The sequence below is a fragment of the Myripristis murdjan genome, chromosome 17 (genome assembly GCF_902150065.1).
Source record: "Myripristis murdjan chromosome 17, fMyrMur1.1, whole genome shotgun sequence".
NCBI classification, from domain to species: domain Eukaryota; kingdom Metazoa; phylum Chordata; class Actinopteri; order Holocentriformes; family Holocentridae; genus Myripristis; species Myripristis murdjan.
The window spans coordinates 9,218,204-9,232,463 of NC_043996.1; positions in this window are offsets into that span (position 1 = coordinate 9,218,204).

A 14,260-nucleotide genomic window follows, 5' to 3' on the forward strand; every position below is an offset into this window, starting at 1 on the left:
TTTTGGGAGTTGGAAAATAATTTTGACACAGTTTGAAAGCCCAAAGCCTTGCCTTTCTCATGATACCTTTTATTTTCTGCTCGGACTTACTATCATTGAGAACACAGCAGTAGTTTGACCACTACTTTTAGGTGATTTTTAACAGAAGCAGCACTGTCACTCATGCTGTGTGCTTCATAGAGCCTCATTTCTGGCTCCGCCCACACAAGCCCCAGTGGCACAGTGGATAGTGTCTCTGCCTGCCATGCAGGAGACCAGGGTTCAACTCCCCGCCTGGGCAAGAGCCACAACACTACACAGCCCACAAACAGCATAGGGCTGCTGATTTAGCACATGTTCAGGCGCTTGCAAGGCAAGCACATCAAAGTTTCTTCAGAAACTTTATAAAGTCTAGTTATGTGCTTGCCTTGAAAAGGCAACACATCTTATTATCCTGCATACTTATTATTATGTGCTTGCCTTGAAAAGGCAACACATCTTAAAATCTTGCATATTTCTTCTTTTTATTATTATTTTTATTATTCCACCTTTTTTTCGGCGCGCTACTCCTCCTACAGCTTTGGTTTTAGGCCCCCACAATGAATTGGGAAAATGTGCGGCCCCATTGGGAGAAGTGTGCTATTACTTTTATAAGGAATCCGACCCACGGAATTCTCAAAATTCCAATTTTCCTGAAAATTTCGGCCATCCGAAATGAATGGCCAAAACTTCAGAAGGCTCCAGGGCCCAGAGCTTTGGACCTGCGTCCACGCACCAAATACAAAAAATGTGCGTCTTGTGGAGAAGAAGAGGTGTGTCAATTTTCAAACCGATCAGACTTTGCGATTTCTCATAATTCATAATTGAAATCACGATTTTGCCCTCATAGAAAAAGAATGGGAAATCGGCAGACACTCATGCATTTTCAAAGCCTCACAGCTCCTTCATTCTTTGGCGCACAGACTCCATTCAAAGCTTAAATGACTCAGCAGACCTTCAACTTTATGTGTGTCATCTTCAATTTTTCATGTCTGCTTTAGTTTGCCATAAAACACAGTTTAAGTTTGGAGTTATTTTTGAGCCGCCTCTGACTTTTGAATGAGTGTGTATTGCGTGAGCTAGAGTGGCATTCCTGAGGGCTAGAGTGGAGCAGCCCTGAAAAAACGCCTAAAACTTTTGTCTTTTACTTGCTCTCCTGGCCACAATTTTCACTCTACATGCATAATTTTTTGGAAAGTAGTAGGAAAACTAGTTCTGCTTTGAAAAATGTAAATACAAAAGCAAAGTAGCTTCAACTTTTTACACTGTGACACTTAACGAGGCAGGAGTGCCAGCTCTCTCCCCCATAGACTCCCATTATATCTGAAATGCAAAGTCTCGGGAGAGAAGCAGAAAGACACACTTTTCCAACTCGCTCTAAGGTGGGCATTTTTGGGAGTTGGAAAATAATTTTGACACAGTTTGAAAGCCCAAAGCCTTGCCTTTCTCATGGTACATTTTATTTTCTGCTCGGACTTACTATGATTGATAAAAAAGCAGTAGTTTGACCACTACTTTTAGGTGATTTTTCACAGAAGCAGCAGTCACTCATGCTGTGTGCTTCATAGAGGCTCATTTCTGGCTCCGCCCACACAAGCCCCAGTGGCACAGTGGATAGTCTCTCTGCCTGCCATGCAGGAGACCAGGGTTCAACTCCCCGCCTGGGCAAGAGCAACAACACTACACAACCCACAAACAGCATAGGGCTGGTGGTTTAGCGCATGTCCAGTTCGGAGTCACTATCATTGAGAAAAAAAACACTTGTTTGACCACTATTTTTAGGCGAATTTCTCCCAAGCACCGCTGTCACTCATGCTGTGCTGTGTGCTTCAGAGAGCCTGGTTAATGCAATAATTTCTGGTCTTTGATTATTATTTAGGTCCCTTATCTATATCTATCTATAAAATGCAGGTGAATTTAACCAGTCTGAGATCAATAAAGTATACCTATCTATCTATCTATCTATCTATCTATCTATCTATCTATCTATCTATCTATCTGTCTATCTATCTATCTATCTATCTATCTATCTATCTATCTAATACATTATTACAATTATTGTCATCATCATTATTGATCTCTCTCTATCCAGTCTAGCTTTGTCTAGTCCAGGGGTCATCAAGTAAAATTCCAAGAGGTCCACTTTGACAAAATGGCCACAGGCCTTGGTCCGGTGAATATGCATGTTTTTTATGCCCTCAGTTGATGTTTTTCCTTGAATATTCTTATCGAATTATTGCATTTGTTGTAATTTTACTGTGCAATACTCATTTGAAACATCAGTCGCTTAAACAGTATACAGTACTTTATAATCAAAGAAAGTACACCACATTTCAATAAATTTTCAACAATATTGAGACCATATTTAAGATGGATTTCACATTTAAAAGGGATAAAAGGAGTGCTTCATTTTCGCTATCTATTTTCCTCATTTTAGAACATGACATGTTTATTGTTACCAGGAGCGCCAGATTCACCCCTCCTCTTGTGTTAGGGTCGGTAGCGACCCGTTTGAATTTTTAAATAATTAAAAACACTATATAGAAATTTTTTATTGCATCAAGACTCCTTGACTTTGTTAGAAACATCAATTTAACCCCCCAAAAAAATGTATTAATTTTTTTTTTAATTATAAAATGCTCTGGTTAAAATTGTGACCTTAATTGTGTTAGGGTCGGTTTTGACCCGGTTATAATTTAAGACTATAAAACAATAATAAGTGCCAAAACTGAAATCTTATTCACACTGTCAGCCAACAGCCCACAGCCTAGCCCTCCCCCAACCACTTCAGCCTGCCCAGAACAGCTGCAGGAGTGTCAGGCCACCACAGTTTACAGCTGGTGTCAGGTTACACACCAGGCTGTAAGACACTGTAAAAAAGCTCTGGAACACATATTTGCTGAGAATGAGTCAGAGCACATATCAATACAGATGAGCATTCAGCTCAGTTAGTTTTTACAGACACCACCACTGCTTTTTCCTACTGATAAGTAAATAAATACATACATACATACATACATACATACATACATACATACATACATACATACATAAATAAATGATTAAATAAATAAATAAATAAATATGCTGGAATGTGATACTTATCTCCAGTCTTCACCCACTCTACTGATCTCCAGTCTTAACCCACTCTTCACCCAGTCTTCAAGAGGTACAAGTCCCCCCCAATGTTCAGGCACTCCAAAAATGCCCCACCCACCCCCCCAAAATATTGCAAGAATATATTAGCAATTCAGTCTTCAAGATTTCCAAAATGTCTGCCCCCACCAATACCCAAAATGGTGGAGTTGGCAATGACTGTCCCTGCGTTCCAAATCGCATACTTATACTTTTTACTTTTAGTAGGTACTGCAGCTGCCCTTACAAAGTATATAGTTTAGTATGAAATATGCATGCATATGCATACTATTGGGACCATAGATATATATAATAAAGGCTAGATGTCTCGTGGGCGCTGCCGGCCAATGGAGTCGCACGTCCGCACTGGCGGCCATCTTGCCACAGTCAGCTCGCTCACCCATAACATTGCCGTCCATAGCGGCAAATTTGAATGTTGTTGTCAAAATGCCACTGCTGTTTCATACTGCGCTGTCCTTTGTCATATTTATTATCTTCTGTCTTCCTGTCGCTTCTGCTGTCACTGAGCGAGTTTTGTGCGATATGTGCATTTTGTTGTCGTCCGTATGTGGGCGTGGCCACTTAGTCAGTACGACGTAATGTCCGCTGCACAAAGGATTGTGGGTCAGAATGGCCAGAGTAGCATGCTGAAATCCATACTGCGAAATCTGACCGGATGTAGTAGAACATCCTGGTACTCTTGGCATACTGCATCTGACATACTATGTATTGGGACACACTAAATCTTTTTTTCCCCTACTAAATAGTATGGTAGTATGAGTATTGGAACGCAGGGTGTATCTACATTTACATCCAAAGAGCGTGAGCTCCCTCTGCTGGCAACCCTGTAAATATATACAAAATAGATGTTATTATAGTTAATAATATCAAAATAATAATTTTAAAAATTATGAACATTTTAGAGATGTGTTCTAATACCCCTCAGTAATATTCAGGTAGCATAACAACCTTTTATTTATCTATATAATTCTCTTGGGATTTTTTTGCAATTTTTTAATATTGAAAGCAAGGGGTATGTTGTCAAAGAAAGGCCCACAAAGGGGCACTACAAAAATATTAAAACCAATCTTTTTATGGATAAGGAACCCTAACAAGGTAACCAAGAGATAAGAAACACATTGGATGAAAAATAATTGTTTTTTGTTGGTATTTTATGGTTGATTTAAAACACGGGTCAAAACCGACCCTAACACCAGGGGTGTTACCATGAAATCAACACAAGAGCTGGTTTAGAAGTCGGGGGACCAAAAAGTGCTGTGTGTTCAGCTTATTCACAGTGCCTCTATTCCGTGCACCTCACCCATGCCCCTATACTGCAACACTTACGGTATAAAAAAAATAAATAAAAAGACGTTTGGCTCTTTCCAGTTAACTCAGACACACATGCCCCAAACCCATCACCAAGATTGAGGTGTCTTTAAAATTAATGCTTTGGACTTGTCGTTTCAATGTATATCATGAATTAGTGCGCAGTGAGGTCCGTGGCTGGGTAGGCAGGATCAGCCAGAGCTTAAATCACATAGTAGGCTACATGCATGCAAAAATATATATTAAGTAGAACTCAGTATTAAAACCACTGCAAAGTCAATCAAGTTGCAGCTGTCAAAAAATATAGTTATTGACATCGGCGGATTATAGCCCACACACAATTACTGCCAATTAATTATCTGAGAAACATTCACCTGCATTTCCGCAGGATTTACAGCCCAGGGGTCCGTTTCACGAAGCAGGTAAAAAAGGCAGCGTCAATGGAGCTCCGATTAGACGAGTCACCATGGCAACGGGGAAGCGTCGGGCTGCGTTTTTCACCCCAGTTGAATTGGAAATCTTAATGCATTCATACAGAGAGAAAACTGCTTGAATGGTAGCCTATTAATTTATTTCATTTAGGTGCAATCCCGCGGGGGAGAAGCGCACTTGGCAGCAGCTTAAGATGAGATATAAAAACATTGTTCATACAGGTAAGACCTCGGCATAAACATCTATGCGCGGTCTTATAACCATCTCCCGACGAATATTTAATTCTCTGCGCAGTAACACTGCACCTTCATCCACGGGATCGTTGTTGAAAGGACATGCCATGTTCGTGAAAAATAGTCGCCACCTAACCACTAATGGACTTCTAATAAAGGCCTACTGACTGTTTATTATTATTATTATTATTATTATTATTATTATTATTATTTTAAATAATAGACGGCAGAACTAATATGCCACGGCAAAACTCGCCTGCTGATTGAATGAATGAGGAAGTTAAATACGGTGTGTGGCTGAAAGAGGGCGGACACAGAGAGAGGTTTCATGACCAGGTTAGTTTCATGGAGTCTGTTACTGCGGTAACTGACCGAGAGCTTAAGTTACCTCCCTCTGTGAAACAGGCTGGAGTTACCCCTCTTTCTCTGCTTTGAGTTACCTCCCTTTGTGAAACGGAAAACTCAGAGCCCTTGTCATGCAGTAGCGGTCAGTAATCAACTTCGGAAATGCTCGGTAAGCTTCGTGACCATGTGTGTCGAGTCAGAGGTCTGATTTGATTGGCTAGCGTCGTGTCAGAGGTCTGATTTGATTGGCTAGCATCGCGCCATAGTAAACAAGTGACGTAATGCACTATCCGAAGCAGCTCATGCAGTTTTCCGCACCGCGAGAGAGCAAGAGAGAGAAAAACTCATTGGTTTTAGCTATCGGGCTTGGGTCCGGACTGGACTCTTTCTGGGTCCGGATGTGGACCGCGGTCCGCCAGTTGAAGACCCCTCTAGTCAGACAACTCAAGAGAAAGATGCTCAGTTATTTGAAATTTCCTCTACAACAGCTGTGATTGGGTAGCGCTGTTGCTAGCAGAGTATGGACCAATCACTGCTGCAATATCGGGTGACGCATCCTGGGACTATAAAAACGGACCTCACACTGAACTTGACCCCCCTTCGACTCTGATACAACTGAGAGGTAAGAATGACTTTAATTTAAGCGTAGCTTAACGGTGGCTAACGGGCCCCGGTAATGTGTATGCTAATGCTAGGCGGCGTCGTAGCTTAAGCGGCCGCCTAGCGCCAGAATATACATATTGGTGCTTGTTAGCCACAGTTACGCTAGGCAGCTGGGTACCGCTAGCATCCGTACAGACCATGTTACATTACGTTTCTAGCACACATACGTGCTGTGATTGTGCCTCCGCACTCCGGCTGTCTTTGCACTGCAGCGTCAAGTTAACAAGCTTCGAGATACAAGGATTTTTTTTTTTTTTTTTTTATCATTTGCAACAGGCCCTTAACCGACGTGTTTGTTCTGCCACAAATGCATCATTATGTGAAGTGACATTACAAGACACATCACGAATCTTTTTTTTTTTTTTTTTTCAGTTTTTTATTTTTTGCTTTTGCACACAGCAATAGCCATGATAGCACGACAGAAGTCACAAACAGACTGTATGCTGCTGTTATTGATGAAATAATTGTAGATGCATGTGACTATTTTATTTCATGTATTCATATTTATTAACTCGGTTATATATAGCCATTAATTGGGAAAATGTGGTGTGTGTGTGTGTGTGTGTGTTTGTCGTTGTCCTCCCACCCCCAACCCCAGTGATTTCCTTTTTTTGGCCCCCTTTGCTACTGATGTTGCCCTAGACACATTTTTCTGCTTATTCTATTTTTACTTAAAATGCATGCATGGATCAGTTAAACTGGGTAATATAAAATATATTACAGTGCAGAAATACATAACAGCAACTACTTGGAAATAAATTGGGGCTGATACTTAAACTTGCACATCACTACATGCATTACTGTGTATTACATATATCTGCATCCTGTTTATCATACTTTCCCATTGCACTACCGTTTTATGTGCTAAAATGATGAACATGATGTGCAGGATCTAACTGTATACCTTTTTATTTCTAGATTGACAAACCTTTGCTTGAGAGATCACAGGTGGGTGAGGTGTCTTTCAAATTTTTATCTCATGGATGGTCATGTGTTCATGGAAGGCTAAACATTCACTTTGATAAGCATTGTACATTTTTTATTGCCCTCTTTTTTTTTTTTTTTTTTTGACTCTGCATCATCTTATAGCTACTGCCATTGTTTTTAAGTACATTACCATTACACTACCATTAGCACTGGTAGTGTTAAATACACTGTATATATATATATATATATATACATATACAGTGTAGTATAATACAGTTGATGAACAGTTTTATGTATATTTTTAATTTATTAATTTATTTATTCTGAGTAGAAAAAATGTAATGTTGCTGTGGTTATGTATGTTAAGTAGTTTCTCCTGTGTTGTAGACGATTGTTCCAGCTACGCTGCTCAGTTTCAGTGCTTTTCAGGTAAGGCAACTGAAATGCTGAATATCATTCACGAACAATTTAACCAACAATTTAATTCAACTGCTTAGAATCACATCGCAGAAATTGCAGGGAATCACAACTAAGTGGTTACTGTTACACCACTGATTTATTGAACTATAGTTTTAGAAGTTCATAAGTTATACGTTGATAGGTTTTTTTAGTTTAGTTTTATAAATGTTCAAATTATACACACAAAGCTACACATAAAGATTTGTTCTTACAATGCTTGAAAATAGCTTTTTATACCTCGGTAAGTATCACACTGTTAAATGTTAAACTTGTTGCTGAAGGTCATGACAAATTTCCTTTGCAGTATGAAGTAAATATTATTGCTACTATTAAATGTAGGCTTTAAGTGTGGTTATGATGCAATTGTTCATTGTCATTCAAGATTGTCTCTCCACAAGCAGAATGCCCTACCTATCACCAATATCAATATGTTCGCACGTTCACTTGCAGTGGTCTTAAAAGTGAAGCATCATTAGTTTCTTATTTCCTCAAGTATGAAAACACTTAACCAAAGTTATGTTTATAAGACAGATACCAGAAAAAAAACATGCTTATCTGACTAAGTTTTGTCTTCTTTATGTTACACTACAGCTCCATCTTTACCACAACGGTCCTTTTCAGGTAGGTTGTGTTGTCAGTTTTGCTTGATTTGGTCATGTAAAAAGGTGACTAATGCTATCTGTAAAGCTACAACCACTATTAAAAATGTAAAGGGTTATTACAAAAGCTATGGACAAATGCAGCTTTTTAGAAAATAGGAATAGGAGAGAACTGCTTCTCCCCTGACTGCATCGCATCGCAGTTGACTGTTTGTTGTATCATAGTTTTCTTCAATTCTCACGTGACCTTTTTCATTCATTTTTTTTTTTTAGGACCACTCTTTTTTTGCATTTTGCACCTTGGTAAGCATATCTCAGTTTCAAATAATGATATTTTGACATGCAATGATTAATGTTGCATTTAACTGTACTGTATGTACTGCAGTTTAGAGAATATTGTTGCCAGTTTTAATTTCTTTCTGTTTTGCAGGTTTTGCTGTTTACCAACAACAGAGACCAGCTACTCATATTTATTTTAAATCACATTTCAATACATTATTATTTTGACCAGTATAGCTTAGTAAAGTAGTTAGTGTATATTAGTATTAGTTTACATTAAGGCACTTTCAAGTGCGTTAGGTTAGGTTAGGTTAGGTTAGATTAGATTAGATTAACACCTTTTGAAGTTACACACATTACTGTCTCAATTGCATACACAGTTAAGTTGTTCTGTTTTAACTACTGTCTCCAGCTTTCCCCAGTGTTTTTCAGGTGAGTAAACCCTTGGATGTAATCAAGTTTAATGCAAAAAAATCCACTATCCCATGTAATTGGATGCTTTCAGCCTTTGTAAACCAAGAACATCACTTGACACTTAATTTTTTCTTACATGATTACTTCAGTACAACATGTTCGTGGTTAGATGAGATTTTCTGTTATTGTAGTCTGTGCACCACTGGAGATGTTGGATTTCAAATTGAATATCTGAATGTGCATGTCTCACAAAAATTAGCCTATGCCAGAGAAGGCAAAGCTGTGTATTTGTGAACCATATTTCATTACTATATTACTGTCTTGCAGGTAACTGGTTCCAACAACCTATAGGAGACCTTTTCAACCTCATCTGACTGTTTAAGTAAGTGACATTTTTTTGATGCACTCTGAAGTCTCATGCAAAAAATGACAGTAGTTAAGAAAAGATGGCATTGTGAGTCTAAGCATCATTGAAGCAAATCTTGTGTTACTATATGCTCATTCTCAAGTGTTTACTCTACTGTGTGTTTTATCACATTTTTAGTGTCAAAATGCAGCATACTCTGTAATGGCAATATAAACTCTCAATTGGCATATCACATAGAGCAGCAAGTAACCTCTGTACGGGTAAGATAAGACTTTAAACTTTCTGTCTCATAGCTGATGTCCCTTTTTTGTATAACAGGTCCACAACAGAAGAGCTCAAGTGACAGATTGCAAACTTGCAATTTCCTTCCTTGGTGAGTGTCAGCCTGCCGCATCAATGTGCAATTTTGTCATCCTGTAACATCAAACTGTTGACATAAATTTGCTGAGTGCAACGTAGTTGGCTTTCAATATTTGTATGTTTATATGTACATATGATTTGTGTGTATAAGTTTTTTTTTTCTTTCAGGTTCCTTGTGCTAATTCTACAACTACTGAACAAACTACACACCAGGTAAGTAACAAGTGTTAAGTAATTGGAAGATTTTCTGCTTGTTTCCAAGATGCCAAGAAGAAGCAAGAGAGCCCAGGCTGCACGCGTCCGCTGGACGAAGTTGGACCTCGCTGACACTCAGACGAACTCGTCTCGGACCACTGAGGTACAGTAAGAATAAGTGTGTGCACTTCTCCTGCATTTACATAATTATAATTTTCTAATCACATAACAAGACTACATGCTTGTACTGGTAGTACTCCTCAATAACATTGTTAGCTCCAAAGTATTTTTAGCATCATCAAAATGCGCTACACATAATTGTCTTTCATGATGGGTCCTTATTGGAACCAGTCACAGACAACTTTATTTTGTTAATACAAATTACAATTCAAAATTTTCTGTTTTCTCTGACCATTAGCTGTAGACATATTTCTGATGGGATGACACTTGCTAAAATTTGAAGGCAAAAAAGGCTGTGAAATAGATTTGAAATTACCTTTGGACATGTTAAATTAGAATTTATACAATTAGGGTAAAAAAATTGGGCTCTCAGCTGCACAAGCAAAATTGATTACCTAATTTACCGTGTAACAGTAAAAACACTCAGACAATATGCACACGTTTTTTTCAACCTTTATTTTTGTAAACAAAGTTTGTCGCTGTTTTGCTAATCTGATCCCAGGCTGCAAGAGACCAGTCGAAGAAGATGGACCTGGCAGATCCTCAGATCAGCGAGTCTGTGACCACTCAACAGGTATGTTGAGAAATGTGGTAACATTTGGCTTAATTACTTTCTGGAACTGTTGATGATATAGTCTCACTGGTGAGAATCATGAGAATGCAGTTTTAATCATCTACCTTTTTTTCTGAATGAGTTTCATTCTATGTGTTATGCTGCAAATTCTCCAGATAAATATGAACAGTAAATATGAAGTTAACGAAAGCCAGATTACACTTAAATGTCTTCAAATACTTATGTTTGGTATTTGTCTGGTTTTTAAATTTTGAATTTGGAAGGCCGCAGAACACATCACACAAGTGTTGTCTGTATAGTATGTTAATATTCTATTACACTGTCAATACAGTACTGGGGAGATGAGTTGTGTGATGTTAACGATTTAGTATGTTTAGTAGTGTGCATTTAGTGCAGCATTTATTTATTTATTTATTCACTTTTCTTCCTGTTTTTTCGTTTATTATCCCATATTATATAAAAATACAAGAGGGATGAGAGCAGTTTTTTTTCTTTTACAGGTTATCTTATTTTGGTTTCTCTCACCCTAGGCTTGTCATGAATAAATATTCGCATATCAGTCAGTATCGTTACAACCGAACATTGAAAGACATACACGAAATTGACTGTTACATTTTTTTTAATCAAACTTATGATACTAAACACACTCAAATGTTCTAGAAAAACATTAAGGTTGAAACAGCTTTTGTTTATGTTCTGTGTTATTGTATTGCTAATCTTGCTGGCTCAGTTCCTAGCCAGTTATTGTTAATAATTTCCTCAAATGTATATATAGATACCTTGGTTTAAGATGGTCTATTGGTAAAGAGATGGTGGTGGTGTATAATACAAAAGTTCTGTTGTAGTGGTTAAAGTTCAGCATGGGGTGTGTGAACAAATTCAAGAGGGTTGAGACTGTGGAACAGTTAATGTGCACACTGCACTCAGCAGGCTGCAATGTACAACACAGCAATAGCAGAGGAGAGAAATGTGCAGGATGCAGTAGGACTGCACAATATGTCCTAAATTTCTGATCTCTATCTGTCTTAATGTTCTGAGATATACATGATGCTACGACACATTTTCTGTAAGTTACATTATGAATAGTTCATATACAATCACTAAATGTAAAGATCTTTTTCCTTTTACATTTTGAATAATATACCTGACAAAGGTAATTCATCATTTTTTTATCATTTTATTTTGATCCTTTGTGCACATTTTCAATTAAGTAGTAAACAAAACATGAAATGAAAGTAAACTGTAAGAAATTTGTCATGACCTCTGTAAGTCCAGTGGTTTGTTTCCTATGCATTGGATTTTTTGTTAGCTTAGCATAAAGACTTGAAGTCATTACTCTGGCTCTTAGAGTGAAAAAATAAACCTTATAGCACTTCTTAAAGTGTGTTTTTTAAACAGCATATCGCCATCTTCTCCTAAAACATTTATTTTTTCTTTCCCTTTATTTTTTCTTTCTCTGCTACTTCAATTTCAAAACATTTCAAATACACTTTGAAATGCTTTGAATTTTGGTGTTGCTTTGGTGTTGCTTTAAGGTTTATTTTTTCACTATGATGGAGTCAGCCATCTTGTCTCTGTATGGGTACGTTGTAAAGACTATTTTGCCTTAAACGACTGAGTTTATTTGTGCTATATCTTTGCAATAAATTATTTTCATTTTTCAGCATTCCAGGTATTCCTCAATGAACTTGTTTTTTATCATAATAGATCCTCCTTTTATTTTTTGCCATCTTTTTGAATTAAAACAGTTTTTGTAACACTACCCTTCTAATGCACAACATGGGTCCAAAATGACCCATATTCATTTTCCAAGTGATTTAATGCTGGGAGAGTTTTTCTTTGCTGTATCTTTGAAATGAATGTATTTTATCACTTACTATTTCAAGTATTCAGTAAATATTTTATTTTGCTTAAGCACAAATCATCACATGTATTTTCCTTTATTACTTTATAAACTAGCATAGCATTTATACGTCAATATCAAGTTTGCACACATTGGTCAGAAATGACCTTGCCACCCTCAATGCCTACACCAATTTCACTACACAACACCCTGATTACATGAGTGGTGTGAGCAATGCATGGCGGTTATTCATCAAGGAGCCGGGCAGAGAGCTTGTCATGCCACATATCGACACCTTCCTAAAATAATTGCCTAAGTCATTTTTTGTCAAAAATGAGTTCTTTGCCTAAATCATCTCTTGATGCTGGCCACCTCTGGTAAAATCGCCAGCATCCTCAGTTGAACAGATCATGCCATTCTACCCCTGAATCATGTCAAAACTGTTACTTAGGCAGTGTTATTTTGCCTAAGTCAAAAGAAAATGTGACTTAGGCAATTTTACGTTATTTAGGCTATTTTAGGGGATTTTAAGCATTTCAAGATGGCAGCGGTATCAAGAAGAAATAAAATTTTCTCTGCCAATGAACTTATTTCAATGATCCAGGGCTCATCCCCAATTGGTAAGTGATGATGATGATGGTTTAGTGTAACATTGGCATTTAACATATTACAATTGCCTAAATCAACAAAGGCATGTTCAGGATTTGCCTAAGTCATTTATTTATGTTATGTTACATAATTGACTGACATTGTAGTATGTCAGTAGTCATCTTTTTTATAACGATTTTGAGTGAAATTATCAAATATCACACAGTTAATTTTTAGTGAAGTTTTTTGTGTCTCCTGAAAAACCTGAAAAAATGACTTAGGCGATTATTTTAGGAAGGTGTCGATATGAAGAGGCGAATAGAGGGCACACCCAAAAAACAAAACTCAGCCACCACACAGCCACAGGAGGACATCAAGCAGGAAGGCCAAGGGAAGAGGAAGAGGTGTGCAATTTGCCAAGCTTCTAAAGACAGAAAAGTAAGCAGCTGGTGTTCCCACTGCACCAGACCTGTGTGCAAGGAGCACAAAGATGTAGTGGTCATTTGTGAGGAATGTAAGAATTGAGATGGCAGTTTGTGGTCTAGTAATGTGATCTATTGTGTTTTATTTTATTTGGTCACATTCACCAGATTACAGTAATTACATGACTGATACAGTTCAGTTCAGTTGTCGTGTTATTTGCTATCAGAGGTTTGTGTATTTGTGACAAATGACATTCAGATATTCAATGTGTGATTGCTTGGTCCAAACTACAACTAAAGTGATTATTTGAAGTAAATTATTGTTATAGTATGAATTAATGTAATTCAAAATCACACTTGGATAAATGGGTAATTTTTGACCCATGTGTGTAAAGTTGATGTAATAATACAAAACCTATTTTGTTCACAACATAAGAAAGGATAAATGGAAATAATGACATGTACAAATCAAAAACAAGATATTAAAGGAATACTTGGAATATTCAATCATAAAATAAAGTGAATTCGAAAGATACAGCAAAGAAAAACTCTCCCAGAATTAAATCACATGAAAAATGAATATGGGTCCTTTTGGACCCATGTTGTGCATTAGAAGGGCTGTGGATATGTTGTGCATCAAAGGGTTAAGGTTATCAATATCACATTGGCTAATCTGTCTCCCACCCATCTAAGAGTGTTTGTTTTTAATAATAAAAAATCTAGGTATTATGAAATCTATACTCCCTCACAGATGTAAAAAGTAGATTGTTTTAAGACCCTATTACTGTTATCATGGATGTAGGATTTTGCACATGAACCCCACCTCCCCATTTTTATCACATTTGTGTGAATAATTCTGCACCTTTTTTCTATGCACATATTCATAAGGTGCGTGGTC